The sequence below is a fragment of the Ranitomeya variabilis genome, chromosome 6 (assembly GCF_051348905.1).
Source record: "Ranitomeya variabilis isolate aRanVar5 chromosome 6, aRanVar5.hap1, whole genome shotgun sequence".
Lineage (NCBI taxonomy): Eukaryota > Metazoa > Chordata > Amphibia > Anura > Dendrobatidae > Ranitomeya > Ranitomeya variabilis.
The window spans coordinates 443,757,731-443,779,247 of NC_135237.1; the positions used below are offsets into that span (position 1 = coordinate 443,757,731).

Sequence of the window (21,517 nt, forward strand, 5' to 3'; positions counted from 1 at the left end):
TATATAAAGATTATTATTATTATTATTATTGCTGGATGCGCAATTACAGCCGCCACTCACTAAAAATAGAGCGGTGACAGAACCTGTGTCGGTGCTGCCCCCGTGACAAACAAGAACACTACAGGAATGAATAAAGTTAATTTCCTCCTGGCAGTGGGGCTCTCAGTGCAGGCAGCGGGCAGGTTCAGAACACTACTAACCTGCAGATTAATCCCATATCTGCAGGTTAATAGCATTTTTCACTTGACAGGTTCCCTTTAATGAATCAGGGCAGTAGACTCCAGCCGGCTCCTCAACATGCAGCGTTTCAGAAAAAGTCAGGCAATTCTGCAATAACGCAGTCAGGTGACATAAGGCCGCTGCCAGGCTCCCCTCATATAACCACAGTGCTGTAACTTGCTATAGCATTGGCATTAGCACTCTGCTGGTGCTCGCAGCACAGTATAACACGTGGCGGCATTACATCACACCATGACAGACAGCGGGACTTTTACAACGGGGTGGGATTTCCACTGCAAATGGGTCAAGTATCACCCATGGCAACCAATAAAGGATATCACGGGCCACACCATCACTATGGGGCAGGTATTGGCAGCACTTTTTGTGAGAGGGCGCACCATCATGTTCCAACTCCCATATGCTCTGCACACCACAGAAAACTAACCCGAAATGTTTTCTCTTTGGTGTGTTGACCAAACTATGCAGGGAACGAATCTCACATGGCCCCTCAGGATAACACACGGCCCCTCAGCGGGAAGCACTGCCCCTCAGGGTAACACACGGCCCCTCAGGGGGAAGCACTGCCCCTCAGGGTAACACACGGCCCCTCAGCGGGAAGCACTGCCCCTCAGGGTAACACACGGCCCCTCAGGGGGAAGCACTACCCCTCAGGGTAACATATGGCCCCTCAGGGGGACGCACGGCTTCTTAGGGTAACACACGGCCCCTCAGGGGGAAGCACTGCCCCTCAGGGTAACATACGGCCCCTCAGAGGCAAGCACTACCTCTCAGGGTAACATATGGCCCCTCAGGGGGATGCACGGCTTCTTAGGTACCTAACACACGGCCCCTCAGGGTAACACACAGCCCTTCAGGGGGAAGCATGGCCCCTCAGGGGGAAGCACTGCCCCTCAGGGTAACATACGGCCCCTCAGAGGCAAGCACTACTCCTCAGGGTAACATATGGCCCTTCAGGGGGACGCACGGCTTCTTAGGTACCTAACACACGGCCCCTCAGGGGGAAGCACGGCCCATCAGGGGGAAGCACGGTCCATCACGGGGAAGCACTGCCCCTCAGGGTAACATACGGCCCCTCAGGGGGACGCACGGCTTCTTAGGGTAATGCACGGCTTCTTAGGGTAACGCACGGCCCCTCAGGGGGAAGCACTGCCCCTCAGGGTAACATACGGCCCCTCAGGGGGAAGCACTGCCCCTCAGGGTAACATACTGCCCCTCAGGGTAACATACGACCCCTCAGGGGGAAGCACTGCCCCTCAGGGTAACATACAGCCCCTCAGGGGGAAGCACTGCCCCTCAGGGTAACATACGGCCCCTCAGGGGGAAGCACTGCCCCTCAGGGTAACATACGGCCCCTCAGGGGGAAGCACTGCCCCTCAGGGTAACACACGGCCCCTCAGGGGGAAGCACTGCCCCTCAGGCCGGGGACACACTTAACGTATAATAAAACGGTCCGTTTTTCACGGACGAGAATCGCACAAATGTTTCAAAAACAGTGATCCGTGTGCAGTGTGAGGATGCGATTTCCTCGCATCAAATGATCCCTTTGACATCCGTGTGACATCCGTATGGCATCCGTATGCCGAGATTTTCTCGCAGGCTTGCAAAACCGACATCTAATGGATTTATGTGCTCAAATGTTCGTTAAAACATATATACAGAGTATATATATATATATATATATATATATATATATATATATATGGCATTGAGACACATATATATATATTCTGTATTTATATTTAATTCAGCACGAGATATGTTAAAAGCCGCTAATTCAATTGCCGGCTTTTCATTTCTCCTTCCCAAACCCGACAGGATATGAGACATGGTTTACATACAGTAAACCATCTCATATCCCCTTTTTTTGCATATTCCATACTACTAATGTTAGTAGTGTGTATGTGCAAAATTTCAGCGCTGTAGCTGCTAAAATAAAGGGTTAAATGGCGGAAATTGGCGTGGGCTCCCGCGCAATTTTCTCCGCCAGAGTGGTAAAGCCAGTGACTGACGGCAGATATTAATAGCCAGGAGAGGGTCCACGGTTATTGGCCCCCCCGTGGCTAAAAACATCTGCCCCCAGCCACCCCAGAAAAGGCACATCTGGAAGATGCGCCTATTCTGGCACTTGGCCACTCTCTTCCCACTCCCGTGTAGCGGTGGGATATGGGGTAATGAAGGGTTAATGCCACCTTGCTATTGTAAGGTGACATTAAGCCAGATTAATAATGGAGAGGCGTCAATTATGACATCTATCCATTATTAATCCAATTGTTTGAAAGGGTTAAAAAAACATACACACATGATTTAAAAGTATTTTAATGAAATAAACAGCGGTTGTTTTAATATTTTATTGCTCTCTCAATCCATTTGCAGGCCCTCGCTTGGCAAAACAATAAACCCACAATATACATACCTTATGCTGACCCGTCACGTCCCACGAGGTAATCCATCTGAAGGGGTTAAATTAATTTACAAGCAGGAGCCCTGCAAATGCAGCTGTGCTTGTGCTTGTAATTCCCCGGCGAATGAAGGAAATGTGGGTCATTGACCTACATTTCCTTCAGTCGCGGTGATGCGCCCCCTGGTGGATGTCCTCATATGACCTGGAGCGTGGGAAAAAGTTCCCAGGCTGCAGTTCATGAGAACATCCAGCAGGGGCGCATCACCGCAACTGAAGGAAATGTAGGTCAATGACCTACATTTCCTTCATTCGCTGGGGAATTACAAGCACAAGCACAGCTGCATTTGCAGGGCTCCTGCTTGTAAATTAATTTAACCCCTTCAGATGGATTACCTCGTGGGATGTGACGGGTCAGCATAAGGTATGTATATTGTGGGTTTATTGTTTTGCCAAGCGAGGGCCTGCAAATGGATTGAGAAAGCAATAAAATATTAAAACAACCGCTGTGTTTATTTCATTAAAATACTTTTAAATCATGTGTGTGTGTTTTTTAACCCTTTCAAACAATTGGATTAATAATGGATAGGTGTCATAATTGACGCCTCTCCATTATTAATCTGGCTTAATGTCACCTTACAATAGCAAGGTGGCATTAATCCTTCATTACCCCATATCCCACCGCTACACGGGAGTGGGAAGAGAGTGGCCAAGTGCCAGAATAGGCGCATCTTCCAGATGTGCCTTTTCTGGGGTGGCTGGGGGCAGATGTTTTTAGCCACAGGGGGGCCAATAACCGTGGACCCTCTCCTGGCTATTAATATCTGCCCTCAGTCACTGGCTTTACCACTCTGGCGGAGAAAATTGTGCGGGAGCCCACGCCAATTTTTTCCGCCATTTAACCCTTTATTTTAGCAGCTACAGCGCTGAAATTTTGCACATACACACTACTAACATTAGTAGTGTGGAATATGCAAAAAAAAGGGGATATGAGATGGTTTACTGTATGTAAACCATGTCTCATATCCTGTCGGGTTTGTGCAGGAGAAATGAAAAGCCGGCAATTGAATTACCGACTTTTCACTAACACCGCTGCGTATTTCTCGCAAGTCACACTGCTGGACCGTGTGGAATTCGTATTTTTCTCGCACCCATAGACTTGCATTGGCGAGTCTCGGCCGAGATACGCTGACAATCGCAGCCTGCTGCGAGTTCCCTCGGATCCGAAATACGGTGGAGAAAATATCGGATGATGGGAGCTGCACCATAGATTAACATTGGGACGAGTGCTATGCGATTTTTTATCGCATAGCACTCGTCCGTATTACGGTCTAGTGTGACCCCGGCCTCAGGGTAACATACGGCCCCTCAGGGGGAAGCACTGCCCCTCAGGGTAACACACTGCCCCTCAGGGTAACATACGGCCCCTCAGGGTAACGCACTACCCCTCAGGGTAAGGCTACTTTCACACTAGCGTTAACTGCAATACGTCGCAAATGCGTCGTTTTGCCGAAAATACGCATCCAGCAAAAGTTCTTGCTGGATACGTTTTTTCGTCATAGACTAACATTAGCGACGCATTTGCGACGCATTGCAAAACGTTGCGTCTGTTTTGCGACGCTTGGGCGTGTGGTAGCGGATCGTCGGGAAAAAAAAACGTTACATGTAACGTTTTTTGCTCTCGACGGTCCGCTTTTTCCGACCGCGCATGCGCGGCCGGAACTCCGCCCCCACCTCCCCGCACCTCACAATGGGGCAGCGGATGCGTGGGAAAAATGCATCCGCTGCCCCCGTTGTGCGGCGGAGACCACGCTAGCGTCGGGAACGTCGGCCCGACGCACAGCGACGGGTTGTTCCCGACGCTAGTGTGAAAGTAGCCTAACATATGGCCCCTCAGGGGGAAGCACGGCTTATTAGGGTAACGCACGGCCCCCAGCTCCGGCACTCTGCACATATCTGTGCCGCTGAGGGATGCATGTTTCTATGGAAGCACAGCCAGGTAGCGGCTCTGCTCTCTTGAATCTGCACCGACGTGCGTGCATCTGACGCACCACAGCCTGTCACCCTGCAGTCGGGAAACTCAACGGACACGTCACGCACCCTGTTGGCCACGCCCACAACAGACGGCTTCCCCAGACTTCCAGCGGTGTGAGGCGAGTGGGCGTGTCCTTGAAGGTCACGTGACTAACAGAAGGGCTGGGTAGGCTGGGCGTGTCGCCGAAGCTTGACAGAGGGAGGGGAAACAACAAAGCGGAGGAGCCGGCAGCAGCTGTCACCGAGTTCGAGTCCGGGTGAGGCGCAACTGCAGCAGCAGGTGAGTCAAGTGCAGTCGCAGCTGTAAAGTGCTGATGTGCGGCCAGTGTGCTGCTTACACCTGTCATGCGTGTACCTGTGCTCCTCCACCCGTGGATCTGTCTGCACCCGTGCACATGTGTTACCGGCTGTCGGCTCAGGAGATATGGATGGGTGTAGGTATCTGTCTGTGAGCGTCACACCACAACCACCCACCCACCCACCCACCCACCCACCCACTCTGGCACCGGACTCCTGCTCACCGCTGTACACAGTATGCGTGGGTCTGCCCGCATGGCCATACAGCTGGGCAGCACTCTAGAAGTGACTGGTCTGTACGGGCGCAGGATCGCTTCTGCTGCCTGCCTGACACATGACTAGGAAGTGTCACCACAGCAGGTCTGCCTCCCACAGGAGGGCTGTCACCCGGAGCAGGGTCCTGTCACCCGGAGCAGGGGCAGCCTCCCAGAGCAGGGTCCTGTCACCCGGAGCAGGGGCAGCCTCCCAGAGCAGGGTCCTGTCACCCGGAGCAGGGGCAGCCTCCCAGAGCAGGGTCCTGTCACCCGGAGCAGGGGCAGCCTCCCAGAGCAGGGTCCTGTCACCCGGAGCAGGGGCAGCCTCCCAGAGCAGGGTCCTGTCACCCGGAGCAGGGGCAGCCTCCCAGAGCAGGGTCCTGTCACCCGGAGCAGGGGCAGCCTCTCAGAGCAGGGTCCTGTCACCCGGAGCAGGGGCAGCCTCCCAGAGCAGGGTCCTGTCACCCGGAGCAGGGGCAGCCTCCCAGAGCAGGGTCCTGTTACGCAGAACGAGGCAGCCTCCCAGAGCAGGGTCCTGTTACCCGGAGCGGGGCAGCCTCCCAGAGCAGGGTCCTGTTACCCGGAGCGGGGCAGCCTCCCAGAGCAGGGTCCTGTCACCCGGAGCAGGGCAGCCTCCCAGAGCAGGGTCCTGTCACCCGGAGCAGGGGCAGCCTCCCAGAGCAGGGTCCTGTCACCCGGAGCAGGGGCAGCCTCCCAGAGCAGGGTCCTGTCACCCGGAGCAGGGGCAGCCTCCCAGAGCAGGGTCCTGTCACCCGGAGCAGGGGCAGCCTCTCAGAGCAGGGTCCTGTCACCCGGAGCAGGGGCAGCCTCCCAGAGCAGGGTCCTGTCACCCGGAGCAGGGGCAGCCTCCCAGAGCAGGGTCCTGTTACGCAGAACGAGGCAGCCTCCCAGAGCAGGGTCCTGTTACCCGGAGCGGGGCAGCCTCCCAGAGCAGGGTCCTGTTACCCGGAGCGGGGCAGCCTCCCAGAGCAGGGTCCTGTCACCCGGAGCAGGGCAGCCTCCCAGAGCAGGGTCCTGTTACGCAGAACGAGGCAGCCTCCCAGAGCAGGGTCCTGTTACCCGGAGCGGGGCAGCCTCCCGGAGCGGGGCAGCCTCCCAGAGCAGGGTCCTGTCACCCGGAGCAGGGGCAGCCTCCCAGAGCAGGGTCCTGTTACGCAGAACGAGGCAGCCTCCCAGAGCAGGGTCCTGTTACCCGGAGCTGGGCAGCCTCCCAGAGCAGGGTCCTGTTACCCGGAGCGGGGCAGCCTCCCAGAGCAGGGTCCTGTTACCCGGAGCAGGGGCAGCCTCCCAGAGCAGGGTCCTGTCACCCGGAGCAGGGCAGCCTCCCAGAGCAGGGTCCTGTTACGCAGAACGAGGCAGCCTCCCAGAGCAGGGTCCTGTTACCCGGAGCGGGGCAGCCTCCCGGAGCGGGGCAGCCTCCCAGAGCAGGGTCCTGTTACCCGGAGCGGGGCAGCCTCCCAGAGCAGGGTCCTGTTACCCGGAGCGGGGCAGCCTCCCAGAGCAGGGTCCTGTTACCCGGAGCGGGGCAGCCTCCCAGAGCAGGGTCCTGTTACCCGGAGCGGGGCAGCCTCCCAGAGCAGGGTCCTGTTACCCGGAGCGGGGCAGCCTCCCAGAGCAGGGTCCTGTTACCCGGAGCGGGGCAGCCTCCCAGAGCAGGGTCCTGTTACCCAGAGCGGGGCAGCCTCCCAGAGCAGGGTCCTGTTACCCGGAGCGGGGCAGCCTCCCAGAGCAGGGTCCTGTCACCCGGAGCAGGGGCAGCCTCCCAGAGCAGGGTCCTGTTACGCAGAACGAGGCTGCCTCCCAGAGCAGGGTCCTGTTACCCGGAGCGGGGCAGCCTCCCGGAGCAGGGTCCTGTTACCCGGAGCGGGGCAGCCTCCCGGAGCAGGGTCCTGTTACCCGGAGCGGGGCAGCCTCCCGGAGCAGGGTCCTGTTACCCGGAGCGGGGCAGCCTCCCGGAGCAGGGTCCTGTTACCCGGAGCGGGGCAGCCTCCCGGAGCAGGGTCCTGTTACCCGGAGCGGGGCAGCCTCCCGGAGCAGGGTCCTGTTACCCGGAGCGGGGCAGCCTCCCGGAGCAGGGTCCTGTTACCCGGAGCGGGGCAGCCTCCCGGAGCAGGGTCCTGTTACCCGGAGCGGGGCAGCCTCCCGGAGCAGGGTCCTGTTACCCGGAGCGGGGCAGCCTCCCGGAGCAGGGTCCTGTTACCCGGAGCGGGGCAGCGTCCCGGAGCAGGGTCCTGTTACGCAGAGCGGGGCAGGGTGCTGTCACCCGGAGCGGGGCAGCCTCCCAGAGCAGGGTGCTGTCACCCGGAGCAGGTTGCGGTCAGCCTCCCGGAGCAGTCAGCCTCCCGGAGCAGGGTGCTGTCACCCGGAGCAGGTCAGTTGTGGTCATCCATCCTAGGCTTGGCATCGCTGTGCCCACACCTGCCACGCATGGCATTACTGCCCACTCCTCTCTAACCACATACTGTCCACCAGTTACACAAGTACTGGAGTTTATAAAGTCCCTGTTTTCCCACAGAGGCTCGCCCTTTCCGGCTCCCTTTGGTGAGGAATACACATTAATGGGGACCATTGTGACCTCCTCATGAGGACGGCAGCTGGTTAACCTCCGGGCTCTCTGTGGCCCGCGCTGTTCTAGCTTCTCTATTGTGTATTAATAATTAGAGTTATTGAAGTGCTTTCCAGCCCCTCTCGCTGTTACCCCCAGAGATCCATCCCCCAGCCGAGCCACTAATGTGCCTAATCATTGATTCAGCGCATACATTAGGGATTGATTGTGGGGGAGGCCTGGTGTTGGTGCACTCCTGTGACATTACAAAGAATGACTATATGGTTACAGCGGAGATGTCGGAGCAGCTAAAGGACGGCACTATTGCTTTTAGCTAAAGCAGCTTCATTCTCTAGGGAATGACTTGCACTAAAGAGAAATCCTGTTTGTGCAAAGTACGGCCCTCAATACTTCCATAAATTACGATGCAGGAAGAACACGGTTATTACTTAACAGCACTTCTAGCAGCACGGTCTACAGAATCGTCGCAGTATATTGTGTGCGTGGTGGTAATCTGTAGGCTTGGGTTTTTAGGGACGTAACTGGTTAATGAGACCTAATATTAGCAAACTAACTCTTTACAGGATGTTAGAGCAAATATAAGCAACAAGCTGAGTAAATACATGTACAGCCTCCTGTACAGTGCCCACATCTGCAAATAGCAGTGACATGTACTGTCAGATTGCTTAATGCTTGTCTATGCCCATTTATTCCCCGCTGTGTCATCTAATAGGAATATGAAAATGATGAGCTTTCCCCACACTAGAATGTATTTACACGTCAATTAAACTTTTCACTAGTGGGCTGTGGTAGCTGGGATCCTCACCTTGAAAGGCGTAGACGTGTCTGCGCATTCATTTTAAAGAGGGTCCGTCAGTCCTGACAAGTCTGTCTTGGATTACTCTTCAAATAACAATGCTGGATCATCCTTTTCTCGTGACTTTGTGTCTCTTAGACTGTGTGCACATGCAGGTTTTGTTTTAGGTGGTCAAAAACTGCATGTTTTCCAGTGGAAACTGATTCAGGAAATGCTCCTTCTTTCGGGAGGTTTTGGGAAAGTTTTTAATTTCCTAAAGGGGATTTTGCAAACTTTTTCAAGCGTTCCTGGAGACTTTTGTTTTTCCTTCTGCATGTTTTTTTTTAGCCTCTAGATTGAACAGTGCCTAGTTTGGAGAGGACTCCATCAGGAGATGCTTCAGAGAAGTAAGATGCACTTTTTTTTCCCCCACTGCAGTTTTTCAAAACCTGAAGCAGAAAAAAAATGCTCAAATGACTGAACATATAACCAGTAAAGTAACTTTACTATACAAAATGAATGAGAAGAATTTTTCTTACAGCAGAAGACCCGCTCCAAAAAAGCCTCAGTGTGCACATATCCTTAGGTCTAGTCACACAGTATTTGATAAAGGTTTAGGCACTAGTTCCAAAGTCGACCTTCATTAGATAGTGTCAGACAAGTACAGAACCGCTACTGAGAACTGATATACCACAGGGAATACAGTACAGACGGACATATCTGAGGAGATGACAACCACAGGCATGTATATGAGCATGAGTGGACATGTTGGCATGGTCGGCTTCCATCTGTCTAACCTCTACTGGGACCATTCATTTCTCAGCTTAATGAGATGATGAGCCTCCGCACCTAGGCCTCAACAATCATAAGCGTCATGGCCATTCTCATTAATGTGTTACTAACTCATTAGTGCATAACTGTTCACAATCACAGATGTTAACTATACAAACTAGGACCAGGAGAAAAGTGTGTGATGATATGTACATTTTAAGAAGGTTCCTGTCTAATACTGAGTCAATAAACCAGCCAGGGAGTTTTGTAGCAAGGAACTGTGTATTTTCTCTGCTCCATTGAGCCACTCCTGGTTTTCAGGATAATTATGACTAATCGCCTGCAATACTCAGGTATAGAATGAAAGGTAGAGAGTCCACAAGCTGCTGACTCTTTCTACTCCTCGGAAGTTTGCTTTGTGCGAAAAACAATTGTTTGTTTGGGATGCTGTACACTAGGCCCAGCTCTTTTGAGTCTGGACTTTCATGCATAGTTAGCGGCCAGACGACCTAGAATTTGTAAAATTTATGTTTTTGCTTTTGCTGAATTATATATGAAGCCAACAAAACTGATTGTAGCCAGTTGGATCAGACTTTTTTGTTGTTGACTTTGAAGTGCGCTAAAGTGCCCGTTTGAGCTTATCCCCTAACCTGTCACAATACATTATTAAAAATATTTGTAATATCTGATGAGGCTGGAGGAATTATTTTGAAAATCTGTGTCCTAAAGGTTATTTAATCTTGAAATAAGAACTGGACTCAAGCAATTCTCATTTTATTATTAAAGGGAGCCTGTCACCCCCAAAATCGAAGGTGAGCTAAGCCCACCGGCATCAGGGGCTTATCTACAGTATTCTGTAATGCTGTAGATAAGCCCCCAATGTAACCTGGGGGGGGGTCCAATCCGATGGTCGTCGCGGTCCGGGGCCTCCCATCTTCACAGGATGACGTCCTCTTCTTGTCTTCACGCTGTGGCTCCGGCGCAGGCGTACTTTGTCTGCCCTGTTGAGGGCAAAGTACTGCAGTGTGCAAGCGCCGGGCTTCTGACCTTTCCCGGCGCCTGCCCACTGCGGTATTTTGCTCTGCCCTCAACAAAGGTGTTTCAGCCTTTATTTATATCATTCTAATATGCTGTATATATGCCCTCAATTCGGCGTGCAACAAACGAAAAACACCTTTTATTATACTTGCCTACTGGTCAGTCCAGTCCAATGGGCGTCACTGTCTTGGTCTGGCGCCTTCTTATTTTGATGCCGTCCTTCTTCGTGTGGATGGTGCATCCCACATTATCCACTTAGTCTCCCTGGCATCGCACTCCTGCGCAGGCACACTTCTCTCTGCCCTGACTCAGGCAAAATAAACTACTGCAGTGCACATGCACCAGGGATCTTTGACCTTTCCCAGTGCCTCCGCACTGCAGTACTTAGCTGTGCCTTGTTCAGGGCAGAGAAGTACGCCTGCACAGGAGCGTGATACCGGGACACTGTGGATAACGTAGGATGCGCCATCCACACGAAGCACGGAAAGAGGATGGCATCAAAAGAAGAACGGAGGCGCCAGACCAAGACAGCGGCACTCATCGGGCCATACTGCCCCACTCCACAGGTGAGTATAATAGAAGCTGTGTTTCTTTTGTTGCAGGCCGGATTGGGGACATATATACAGCATATTAGAATGCTGAGTATCAGCGCTGAAAGGTGGTGGCCTTATCTCATATGGGACAAACCTGGTGACAGGTTCCCTTTTAAAATAAAGAAAGGAAAAACACCCTCTCGATTGTCTGTCATTTCAGAAGCATTCTGTTGCACCCCCTCTCCCCTGTTGGTGCCAGAAGTGATGACTTTCCATCCATCAGTCATCTAACTGCTGCAGTCTATCACTGACTTCAGCTGTAACATTGTGCAAATGCAAACATCACTCCTCGGGTCAGTGACTGGTCAGTCAGGGCATGATACTAAGGCTGTTAGCAAGCCTGGGCCTCAGGTTCTACAGCACACAGCTATAATTTCCTGAAGCAGCAACATAAAAACCTAATTAGAAGATCACTGAAAGTCAGCCATCAAACCACTATAGAGCAGTCATCAGGGGGTTAAGAGGTATGCCCACCTTCTAAACCCTGATTTTATATTGCTACAATGCATTTAAAATTAAGGAAATATAAAAATATTGTAACTAGCCTTAACTAAAAATCTGACCATTTTCGGGTATGAAGCTCTCCTCCACACCCATGTGTATCCATGGTTACAGACACCAAACAAAGGTTTATAGTCTGATCTCGTCATTATTTTACCTTCCATAAGTGACAGATGGAAATAGAGTATGAATGTAAGCTTATATTTCCAATATAGATTTATAAGTGTAAGTTATTCTTCTCTTACACAGTTCTCTGTTTTAATGAACGTCCTTCTTAAATATCTGCTGTGTGGCGATGCTCGTTGCATTCATGTAACAGAAGTCATTGCACTTCACACTTGAAGGAATCCTCCAAACCCTAAGGCCCTATTCACACTGCGTTTCTCCAGTTCTTTAGGCGATCCGACTAAAATGGGAATAGGACAAATCCGAGATGGGACCATAGACTCCAATAACACAAAGTTTAGACTCAGCTTTTTATTTGTTTTTTCCTGAATGTGTCTGTGTTTCAGACTGGCATAAAAACATAGCAGAAGCACACTGTGAACAGCGCCTAAGAGCCTTGTCTTTTTAGTCTCGCACCACAAAAAAACAAAAACAGTTATTGGATCTACAAAGAAATGTAAAACTTTCCTTTTATAACTTTCTCTTGCAAAAACTTCATAACTGCACTAAGTTGTGTCCACACTGACTATGTACAGTTGGGCTGTAGTCTTTAAGGCTTATGATAAAGAAACCGTTTTATGAAATGTGTTGTCCATTGTTATATTTGTCAAACCGATAAGTTAAAGACCTTTCATAGGATTTAGTCTCCTACAGAGAAAAGTCCTAATGACTTTCCTTTATGCTTCCTTGATTGAAAAGCTAATCTTTCCTCTTCAGTTTGTATGCTGCTGTTTCTTTTGCAGATTTAGTATAAATACACTAGAGAAAATGTAATGTCATGGATCCCATTTACACAGACACTAAACCTAGAAATGAATGATGGAAGTAAACAGCTGAAAATCTTGCTCACATTTTTGTCAGTAGTGATGAGGGAACGTGCTCTTATAAGGTGTTATTCGCGCATGCTTGTGTGCAAGCCGAGTGACTTCGGCGTGCTCAAAAAATGTTTAAGTCCCCCCACCGGCGTGTCTCGCGGCTGTTTAACAGCCACAACACATGTAGAGATGGCCTCTTTGTTAGCCAATCCCTGCATGTGTTGTGGCTGTCCAACAGCCGCGAGATATGCAGGAGCGGGGACTCAAACATGTTTTCCGACCATGCCGAAGACTTTCTGTTAGCATCCCAGCATGCTCGGCCTTCAGGGTTTTCTGTATGTTCCTAAAGCAAACAGTCTTGTAGAAATCCTGTACACAGGGTAGAGAGGCATCTGCTGCAGCCAGTTGTCAAAGGCTACTTTCACACTAGCGTCGTGCACTGCACGTCGCTATGCGTCGTTTGGTTGAAAAAACGCATCCTGCAAAAGTGCTTGCAGGATGCGTTTTTTCCCCATTGATTTGCATTAGCGTCGCATTGCGACACGTCGCAACCGTCGTGCGACGGTTGCGCCGTGTTGTGGCGGACCGTCGGCTGCAAAAAAAGTTACATGTAACGTTTTTTGCTGCCGACGGACCGCCATTTCCGACCGCACATGCGCGGCCGGAACTCCGCCCCCTCCTCCCCGCACCTCACAATGGGGCGGCGGATGCGCTGGAAAAATGCATCCGCTGCCCCCGTTGTGCGGCGCATTCACTGCTAGCGTCGGTACGTCGGCCCGACGCACTGCGACGGGCCGAGTACGACGCTAGTGTGAAAGAAGCCTTACAGCCGTGCGCAAGATAGCAGAACATGGCTGAGCTCCGGGGACACGCACACAAGGATTCTTTATGCATCTATCTGGTTGAATTGCAGAATTAAGCAAAATGGGGAAAACAAAGGAATTGTTCCTTCATTCTGCATTTGCACATTGACAATAAACGGTGTAGAAACTGTTTTTTTCCTCCTTACATTTCAAATTGAGGGGTTTCATCTGATGGGGAAAGTATTTTCTGGCTTTAGTTATGGAGGAAAACAGTTATTTCTTACTATTGCAAGAGGTTTTCTAAAACACTTTTGCCCTAAATAGCCTAACTACGGGTGGTCCATGCGGTGTCCCAGGCTTCCATCTCCAGCACTGGAGAATGCAATGTGAGTATCCAGCGCTGGTGATGGAAACCTAGGGGACAGCATGCGTTATGGCTGTTCAATGCTGCTACTGAGAGCAAAAATCACTAATGTAACTGATTTAGAAAAAAGATATTGTAGACTTTTCTGTATAACAGGAAGCACAGGGATGGTATGCCTTGGACAATCCCTTTTTGTTAGAAGTGACTTCAGTCTATGTAAGCTCTTAAAGGCTTAGTTTCTGGGTTTTTGAAAGACCATGTGATTTTTAAAACAGGTTTCCAGGCTCATTTTGACTATGACATACATTTTTTAAGACTGTTTTTCAGTCCCTTCTTAAGGTACCTTCACACGAAGCGACGCTGCAGCGATAGCGACAACGATGGCGATCGCTGCAGCGTCGCTGTTTGATCGCTGGGGAGCTGTCACACAGACCGCTCTCCAGCGACCAACGATGCCGAGGTCCCCGGGTAACCAGGGTAAACATCGGGTTGCTAAGCGCAGGGCCGCGCTTAGTAACCCGATGTTTACCCTGGTTACCAGCGTAAAAGTAAAAAAAACAAACAGTACATACTCACCTGCGCGTCCCCCAGCGTCTGCTTCCTGACACTGACTGAGCTCCGGCCCTAACAGCACAGCGGTGACGTCACCGTTGTGCTTTCACTTTCGGGCCGGCGCTCAGTGTCAAGAAGCAGACGCTGGGGGACGCGCAGGTGAGTATGTACTGTGTGTTTTTTTTACTTTTACGCTGGTAACCAGGGTAAACATCGGGTTACTAAGCGCGGCCCTGCGCTTGGTAACCCGATGTTTACCCTGGTTACCAGTGTAAAACATCGCTGGTATCGTTGCTTTTGCTTTCAAACACAACGATACAATGCGATCGGACGACCAAATAAAGTTCTGGACTTTATTCAGCGACATCACAGCAGGATCCTGATCGCTGCTGCGTGTCAAACTAAACGATATCGCTAGCGAGGACGCTGCAACGTCACGGATCGCTAGCGATATCGTTACAAAGTCGTTTCGTGTGAAGGTACCTTTAGTCCTCTGAAGACACCACTATAGCAGTTGCCTAACAGGCAGCCCTATTACCTCTACTCCTAGCTCCATCATGCAGTGCCCACCTGCCACTCCTACCCAGATCATTCATCTGCATAATGCCTACACTCCTAGCTTGCCTATATACACCCACAACAGCCTTCCTGAGACTCAAAGTGCTGTACAAGGTTAACAGCCTGCAGGACCAGTGGAGAGTGCCAATTTAAAAGGGCTTTCAAAGCTCTCATGTACTATGCTGCCTTAGTCTCCTCAATTCATGCAATGTCACTATAAGGCTATGTTCACACACTGCGTTTTTTTTTTTTTAATGCAAATTAAAAGCTGCGTTTTACAGTACCAGCAAAAGCTATGAAATTTCAGAAATCTCATGCACACATTTTTTTTTTTTTCCTGACTGAATTGGAAATCTGCTGCATTTTTTAAAATTGTAGCATGTCACTTCTTTCAGCACCATTTCAGCGGTTTTTCACCTAGAGAAAGTAATCGGTAAGGGCAAAAACGCAGCAATCAGGTGTTTTTCTGCTTTTTTTTTAGTGAAATAAAAGCACATACAGCAGTATGTGAAACACATTTGTTTTTTACCAAGTTTACACCAGGTCGTCTTGGTCTTAATTAAATGATTTGATATGTGTAACGAAAACACAGGTGTGAAATTGAATGATACCTGACCAACTCGAGGGCTGACCAAAGTGTGAAAGTACGGTAGTAAATGGTGTCCTACAAACTCAATGCTCTGCCAATATCTTAAGTAAACTATTCCCAACCAATTCAACTCCCTCTGCTGTTACATTTCTAAATGTGTAATGTTTCATGTACTCATATGAACTTTTTTGTTCAGAATAGTCGCTATTTTTTCAGACATAAAATTATTTAGTGGAAAAAGATTATCAAATTTCTTGTATGGTGGAAGCGAAGCTGAACTTTTGGTTCCTGCTTTTTGTAAGCAACTTGTTTACTGCCAAGAGATCAGGTTTTGCCTGCTTTAAAAAAAAAAAAAAAATGCAGCAAAAACACGAGTGAACATGGCTTAAGGCCTCGCTTAAATGAGCGTGTAACACGGCCGAGTGCTATCCGATGTTTTGCACTCTGCCCAATGTTATATTATGGGGCATCGCAATACATCACCTGTACCCAAGGGTGAACCCCAGCGGGGACATTACCCTCCATGCGAGCTATCTCTACCCCTCTACTACAGTGAGGTTTGACAAAGACCCGAGTAGGGTCGAAACATAACCTTGCCTTCACTCATTTAGATATTCTGTGGTGATTTTATTTGTACATGCAATAAATATAGACACTTTTTTTTGCAAATATAAATGTTTGAGGGCGGCTGTTTTCTTCGCCGGATATTATGGGGCAGTGCAGATCAGCTATTATTTTCTCATGCTGATTCAGTATGAGAAAACAATCGCAGCATGCTGGGATTGTCAGCGAGACTTGGCTCACTCGCACCCATACGAGTCTATGGACACGTGTGAAACATCAGACTGTCATCCCAGTGCAGTCCGATATACACCGAGACAGGCAATGGAGGTGATGGAGAAATTACTTTCTCTGTCTACTCCGCACCTGTGCTGCGATTCTCATGTGAGAAAATCGGAGCACCGTGAACTGACACTCGGCTTACGCTCACAGCAGAGCTGGAACCGAGTGTCAGTAGCATATCGCATCCGAAGCTCTCTCATCAGATGCTATAGCTAGTGTGATTCCAGTCTAACAGGGAGGTTCTTGCACTGTGATTGATAGTGACTGTAGCACAGTGCTAGGCTTGACCGGACACTGGAAACTCCCTCCTGAGATTGACATTTCCTGCATAAGACATTAAAGGGAATCGGTAGGATCAACCCTCCTAAGCCATCTGTATGGGCATGTAGGTCATAGGAAGCGGAATTAAAAGATACCTTGGTGCCTGCAATCTGATGGTTTATTTTCCAGAGAAATCCATATTTTTTTCTAGTAAGTAAATGAGCTTTCCAGTCTATGGGCCGGACACTGATCTGCATGACAATCTGCATCCAGAGCTTATTTTAAATAAAAGGTGGTGTTAGTCTACGTTCACATTAGGGTTCGGCGCCGCAGCGTCGCCGCATGCATCATGCGCCCCTATATTTAACATGGGGGCGCATGGACATGCGTTGTGCTGCGTTTTGCGACGCATGCGTTTTTTGGGGCACAGAGAACGCAGCAAGTTGCATTTTTTTTGCGTCCAACTTTTGGCGAAAAAGGACGCATGCATCGCAAAACGCAGCGTTTTAGCGTGCGTTTTGTTGCGTTTTTGTTTGCGTTGTGCGTTGCGTCGCCGACGCAGCGGCGCACAACGCAAATGTGAACGTAGCCTTACTGGTGTGAGACATGTAGAACTGAACTTTGCCTCCTTGCAAGCACATTTTTTTGTAACTCTTGAGTTCTGCTGTGTTGTAACAATATTGTACCACTGTCTGCCTGTGAGATTGAAGTTGAGAGGAGCCTGCAGATGTGTCAGTTATAACCATATAAAAATCTGATGTGAAAAAATGGCGCCAATTAGGGTCTTATCCGGTGGATGATTATCAGAATTGGTATGAATATATGGTGACCTGATCCAGGGTTGTATGGCTGCCGCAGATTCACAGGTAATTTCACCAGAAATGACAAATAAAAATTTAAAATTTGTGGTCTACATCCACGCTGCCCGATGATGAAGAAACGTCAAACACTAGAGAAGGTATAATAAAAAAACAGGTTTCCTTTATTTTCTCTTCGCCACGACAGCACCCACTGAGAGAGAGGGGATCCGCCCCTAGGAACAGGAAACCCTACGGAGAGATAAAAGGGGCGGTCCCCCTCGCTCCCACAGTTTGGTTTCCTGTTCCTACGGGAATCCACGGAGAAGAGGATGCCTAGCCTGGATGCCGCTTGCGCAGTTTACCTGTGAGGACGGCAAGGGCTCCAGGGCTGGATGCAGCGTCGGGGGTCCTCTTCTCAGTTCCCCCCTCTGCTGGCAGACGCCATGAGGCCACAACTGCAGGGGTTCCTGGCTCATGGGAATCCATCCGGGCAGTCTGCGGGACCTAGCGCCGAGGAGAGGTAAGCGCTGCGCTTTGGCGAGCGCTCAGGCGGCGTGGAGCTCCACAATTTACCCGGGAGTCCTGAATTGAAACTCCGGGCGGAGGAGGAGGTGGACGGCACCCGCGCTGATGCCGGTGACAGCGCGAGTGCACACAGTATGGCCGCGACCCGGAAGTGGTTAGCACTTCCGGGTTCAACCGGAAGAAGATGGCGGCCCCCATGTAAAAGGACGCCGGCACAAGCGCCCGGTGTCCACAATGGATTCGTCACAGACCCCTGCGATGCTCTCCATAGAAGACACCGCGGCTACCCCACGTACACGGGGCAGCAGCAGTCGCTCCAAACAGAGCGGATCCTCCAGGAAGAAATCCGGTTCTCCACCTAAATCTCCTCGTCAATCGGTACCGTAAAAGCTTCACTGGGGTAAGTGTGCTTCTACCCTCATAAGCTGACTGGTGTTCCCTTTCCCTTTATACACTTAGGGAAAGAAAACAGAGAAAACGAAGCACAAACAGTGTGCATTATGTCTCCAGCCTCTCCCGGATAGTTATAAAAAGAGATTGTGCAAATCATGTATTGCTTCTACCTTGCGGGAGGAAGCTTCAGTTAAATCTGAGGACATCAGGCTCATGATAAGGCAAGAGTTACAAGCCTTGCGAGGTTCTGATAAAGAGCCACATACTAGAAGTAAAAAAGGATATGAATCCCCTATATCTGACCCATCTTCGGATAGGGAGAAAGCGGACTCTGACATCTCCTGCGAATATGTTTCCTCGGACGAGGAACAGGATACATGCTTTCCCACGGATAGTATTGACAACCTTGTCAGGTCCGTGTGTAATACGATGGGTATCGAAGATTCTAAAATTCCCAGAACACAGCAGGACATTATGTTCGCTGGCTTATCGGAAAAGAAAAGGCCTTCTTTTCCGGTGATAGCAGCAATAAAATCTTTAGTTAAAAAAGAATGGGAAAGCCAGGGCCAAAGGGGGTTACCTCCATCCTCAAAGAGACGGTATCCCTTCAATGATGAAGAGTTCTCGACATGGTCAAAAGCGCCAAAAGTGGACGCTGCGGTAGCATCTACATCTAAAAAATCTTTGCTACCTGTGGAGGATTCAGGCTCATTACAGGACCCGTTAGACCGTAAAGCCGACTCACTACTAAAAAGAGCCTGGGAGTCGTGTACGGGAGCCTTCAGACCATCTATCTCTGCTACATGCACCGCTAGGTCCATGTTGGTCTGGCTGAGTGACTTAGAGGAAGGCCTTAAAAGTGGTCTTTCCAGAGACAAACTGCTGTCTTCTATACCCTTAATTAGAGGGGCTACAGCTTTTTTGGCGGATTCATCGGCCGATTCTATACGTTTGGCAGCCAAATCAGCAGGTCTCACAAACGCGGCACGCAGAGCCCTATGGCTTAAGGGCTGGAAAGGCGATCCACAGACAAAGTCTAAGTTATGTGGCCTCCCATGTCAGGGTGAGTACCTGTTTGGTACCAAACTGGACGAGATTCTAACTAAAGCGGGGGAAAGAAAGAAGGGCTTCCCTAATAATAATTACCTTCCATTCTATAGGAAAGCGTTCCGGAAGCCCATATTTAATAAAAGAAAAGATTTTAAAAACCAAGATCGCTGGACCCCTAGAGACGCAAAACAAAGAGGTGCATTCTTTGGGAAGCGCCCTTTTAAATCTGAAGACAAGCCCCGTTAGAGCAGATCTACCTGTGGGAGGTAGATTATCCTCTTTTTCAGACCAATGGAGGAAAATAACTTCGAACAATTGGGCAAATAATCTCGTCACCTCTGGCTTAAAATTAAAATTTGCCCGAGTCCCTTCGGACTCATTTCTATTGACTTCCTTAAAGTCACAGTCTCAACAGGAGGCATTACAGCAAGAAGTAATGAATCTGCTATCCAAAGGAGTTTTGGTGGAGGTTCCATTTCTTCAGGAAGGGAAAGGGTTCTATTCCCCGCTGTTTCTAATCACAAAACCTGATGGATCATTCAGAACCATCATAAATCTTAAAAAACTGAACACCTTCCTAGAAAATCAAACTTTTAAAATGGAATCCATTCGATCCACCGTAAAACTCCTGTTTCCCTATTGCTTTATGGCGGTTCTGGACTTAAAAGATGCGTATTACCATCTACCAATCTTTAAAGAGCATCAACAATTTCTCCGCGTAGCGGTTATATTAAATGGATGTATACGGCACTTTCAGTACACAGCAATGCCCTTTGGACTATCAATTGCTCCAAGGGTATTTACTAAACTAATGTCAGAGGTTATGTCTTATCTAAGATTAAAAGACACACTCATAATCCCGTACTTAGACGACCTGCTAGTAGTGGGAAAATCCACCTCGCAATGTCAGCAAAGACTATGTCATATGATCTCATCCTTACAGAACTTAGGATGGATAATAAATTGGGAAAAATCTAGACTGATCCCGACAACCCGGCAGGTATTTTTGGGAATTATATTAGATTCTGTAAGTCAAAAGTGTTTCCTCCCAGAATCTAAACAGATAACAATTAGGGATAAAGTTCAGTCCATACTAGATAAACCTATAATTTCCCTCCGGGAAGGCATGTCCTTGCTTGGCTCCTTCACGTCATGTATCCCAGCGGTTCCGTGGGCCCAGTTCCACTCGAGGTGCTTACAGTATACAATTTTACATGAGGAGATAAAATTACAAGGGCGATTAGACGGTAAGATTTCCCTTTCTAATGATGTAGTCCAATCCCTAACCTGGTGGCTACAGCCAGATCATCTAGTTAGTGGGGTTCCCTGGGAGGTCAAACCCTCAAACATAATTTTTACGGATGCCAGCCCTCATGGTTGGGGGGCACACTTGGGGAACCAGGTTGTCCAGGGGCTGTGGTCGGTTACGGAATTAGACGACTCCTCCAATAAAAAAGAACTAAAAGCCATCTATCATGCCCTATGTGAATTCCTCCCACAGCTGCACGGAACACATACCAGGGTGCTCTCAGACAACATGACATCGGTGGCTTACGTCAACCATCAAGGCGGAACGAGATCAGGCACTCTCATGTCTATAGCCGAAAACATCTTGACTATAGCCGAAAATCATCTTCTGTCCTTATCAGCACTACATATCCGGGGGATAGACAACGCAAAAGCAGACTTTCTCAGTCGTCATACCCTCCATCAGGGGGAGTGGGTGTTAAATCGTCGGATATTCAGTATGATAACTATAAAATGGGGTATACCCGACATAGATCTCTTTGCCACAAGAGACAACAGGCAAGTAAAAACATTCGCCTCAATGTTTCGAACAGACAACCCCGATGTTCTCGACGCCCTCCAGATTCCATGGACATTTCAGAAAGCATATGCCTTTCCCCCAATGATTCTTCTTCCAACAGTCATCAGGAAGATAAGAGAGGACAGAGCGAATGTGATATTGATCGCTCCATTCTGGCCAAAGAGACCATGGTTTTCCCTGCTCAGAGCCATGTCCATCTCGGATCCATGGATTCTCCCAGAGAATCAAGATCTGCTTTTCCAGGGACCCTTCAACCACCCTCATGTGAAGGGTCTACGGTTGACAGCCTGGGATTTGAGAGGCAGCTGTTAAAACTAAGGGGCTTCTCTGATAAAGTAATTGATACCCTATTGCTGAGTAGAAAAAGATCCACTACATCGATCTATGTAAAAGTATGGAAAAAATTTTTAAGCCTCTATCCCTCAGCCCTGTCAAACGAAATTCCAGTCCCTATTATTCTTGAATTTCTCCAAAAAGGACGTG

General features: G+C 49.5%; 1 protein-coding gene across 1 annotated transcript in view; it reads left to right on the forward strand.

The window, feature by feature from the left end:
- Positions 1 to 4,798: 4,798 nt before the first annotated feature.
- MAPRE2 (microtubule associated protein RP/EB family member 2) overlaps positions 4,799 to 21,517 on the forward strand; it is a 197,165-nt gene continuing 180,446 nt past the window's right edge. The window contains exon 1 of the mRNA XM_077270453.1: positions 4,799 to 4,952. The gene's annotated coding sequence lies outside the window, so the exon portion shown is untranslated. The remainder of the gene's footprint in view (positions 4,953 to 21,517) is intronic.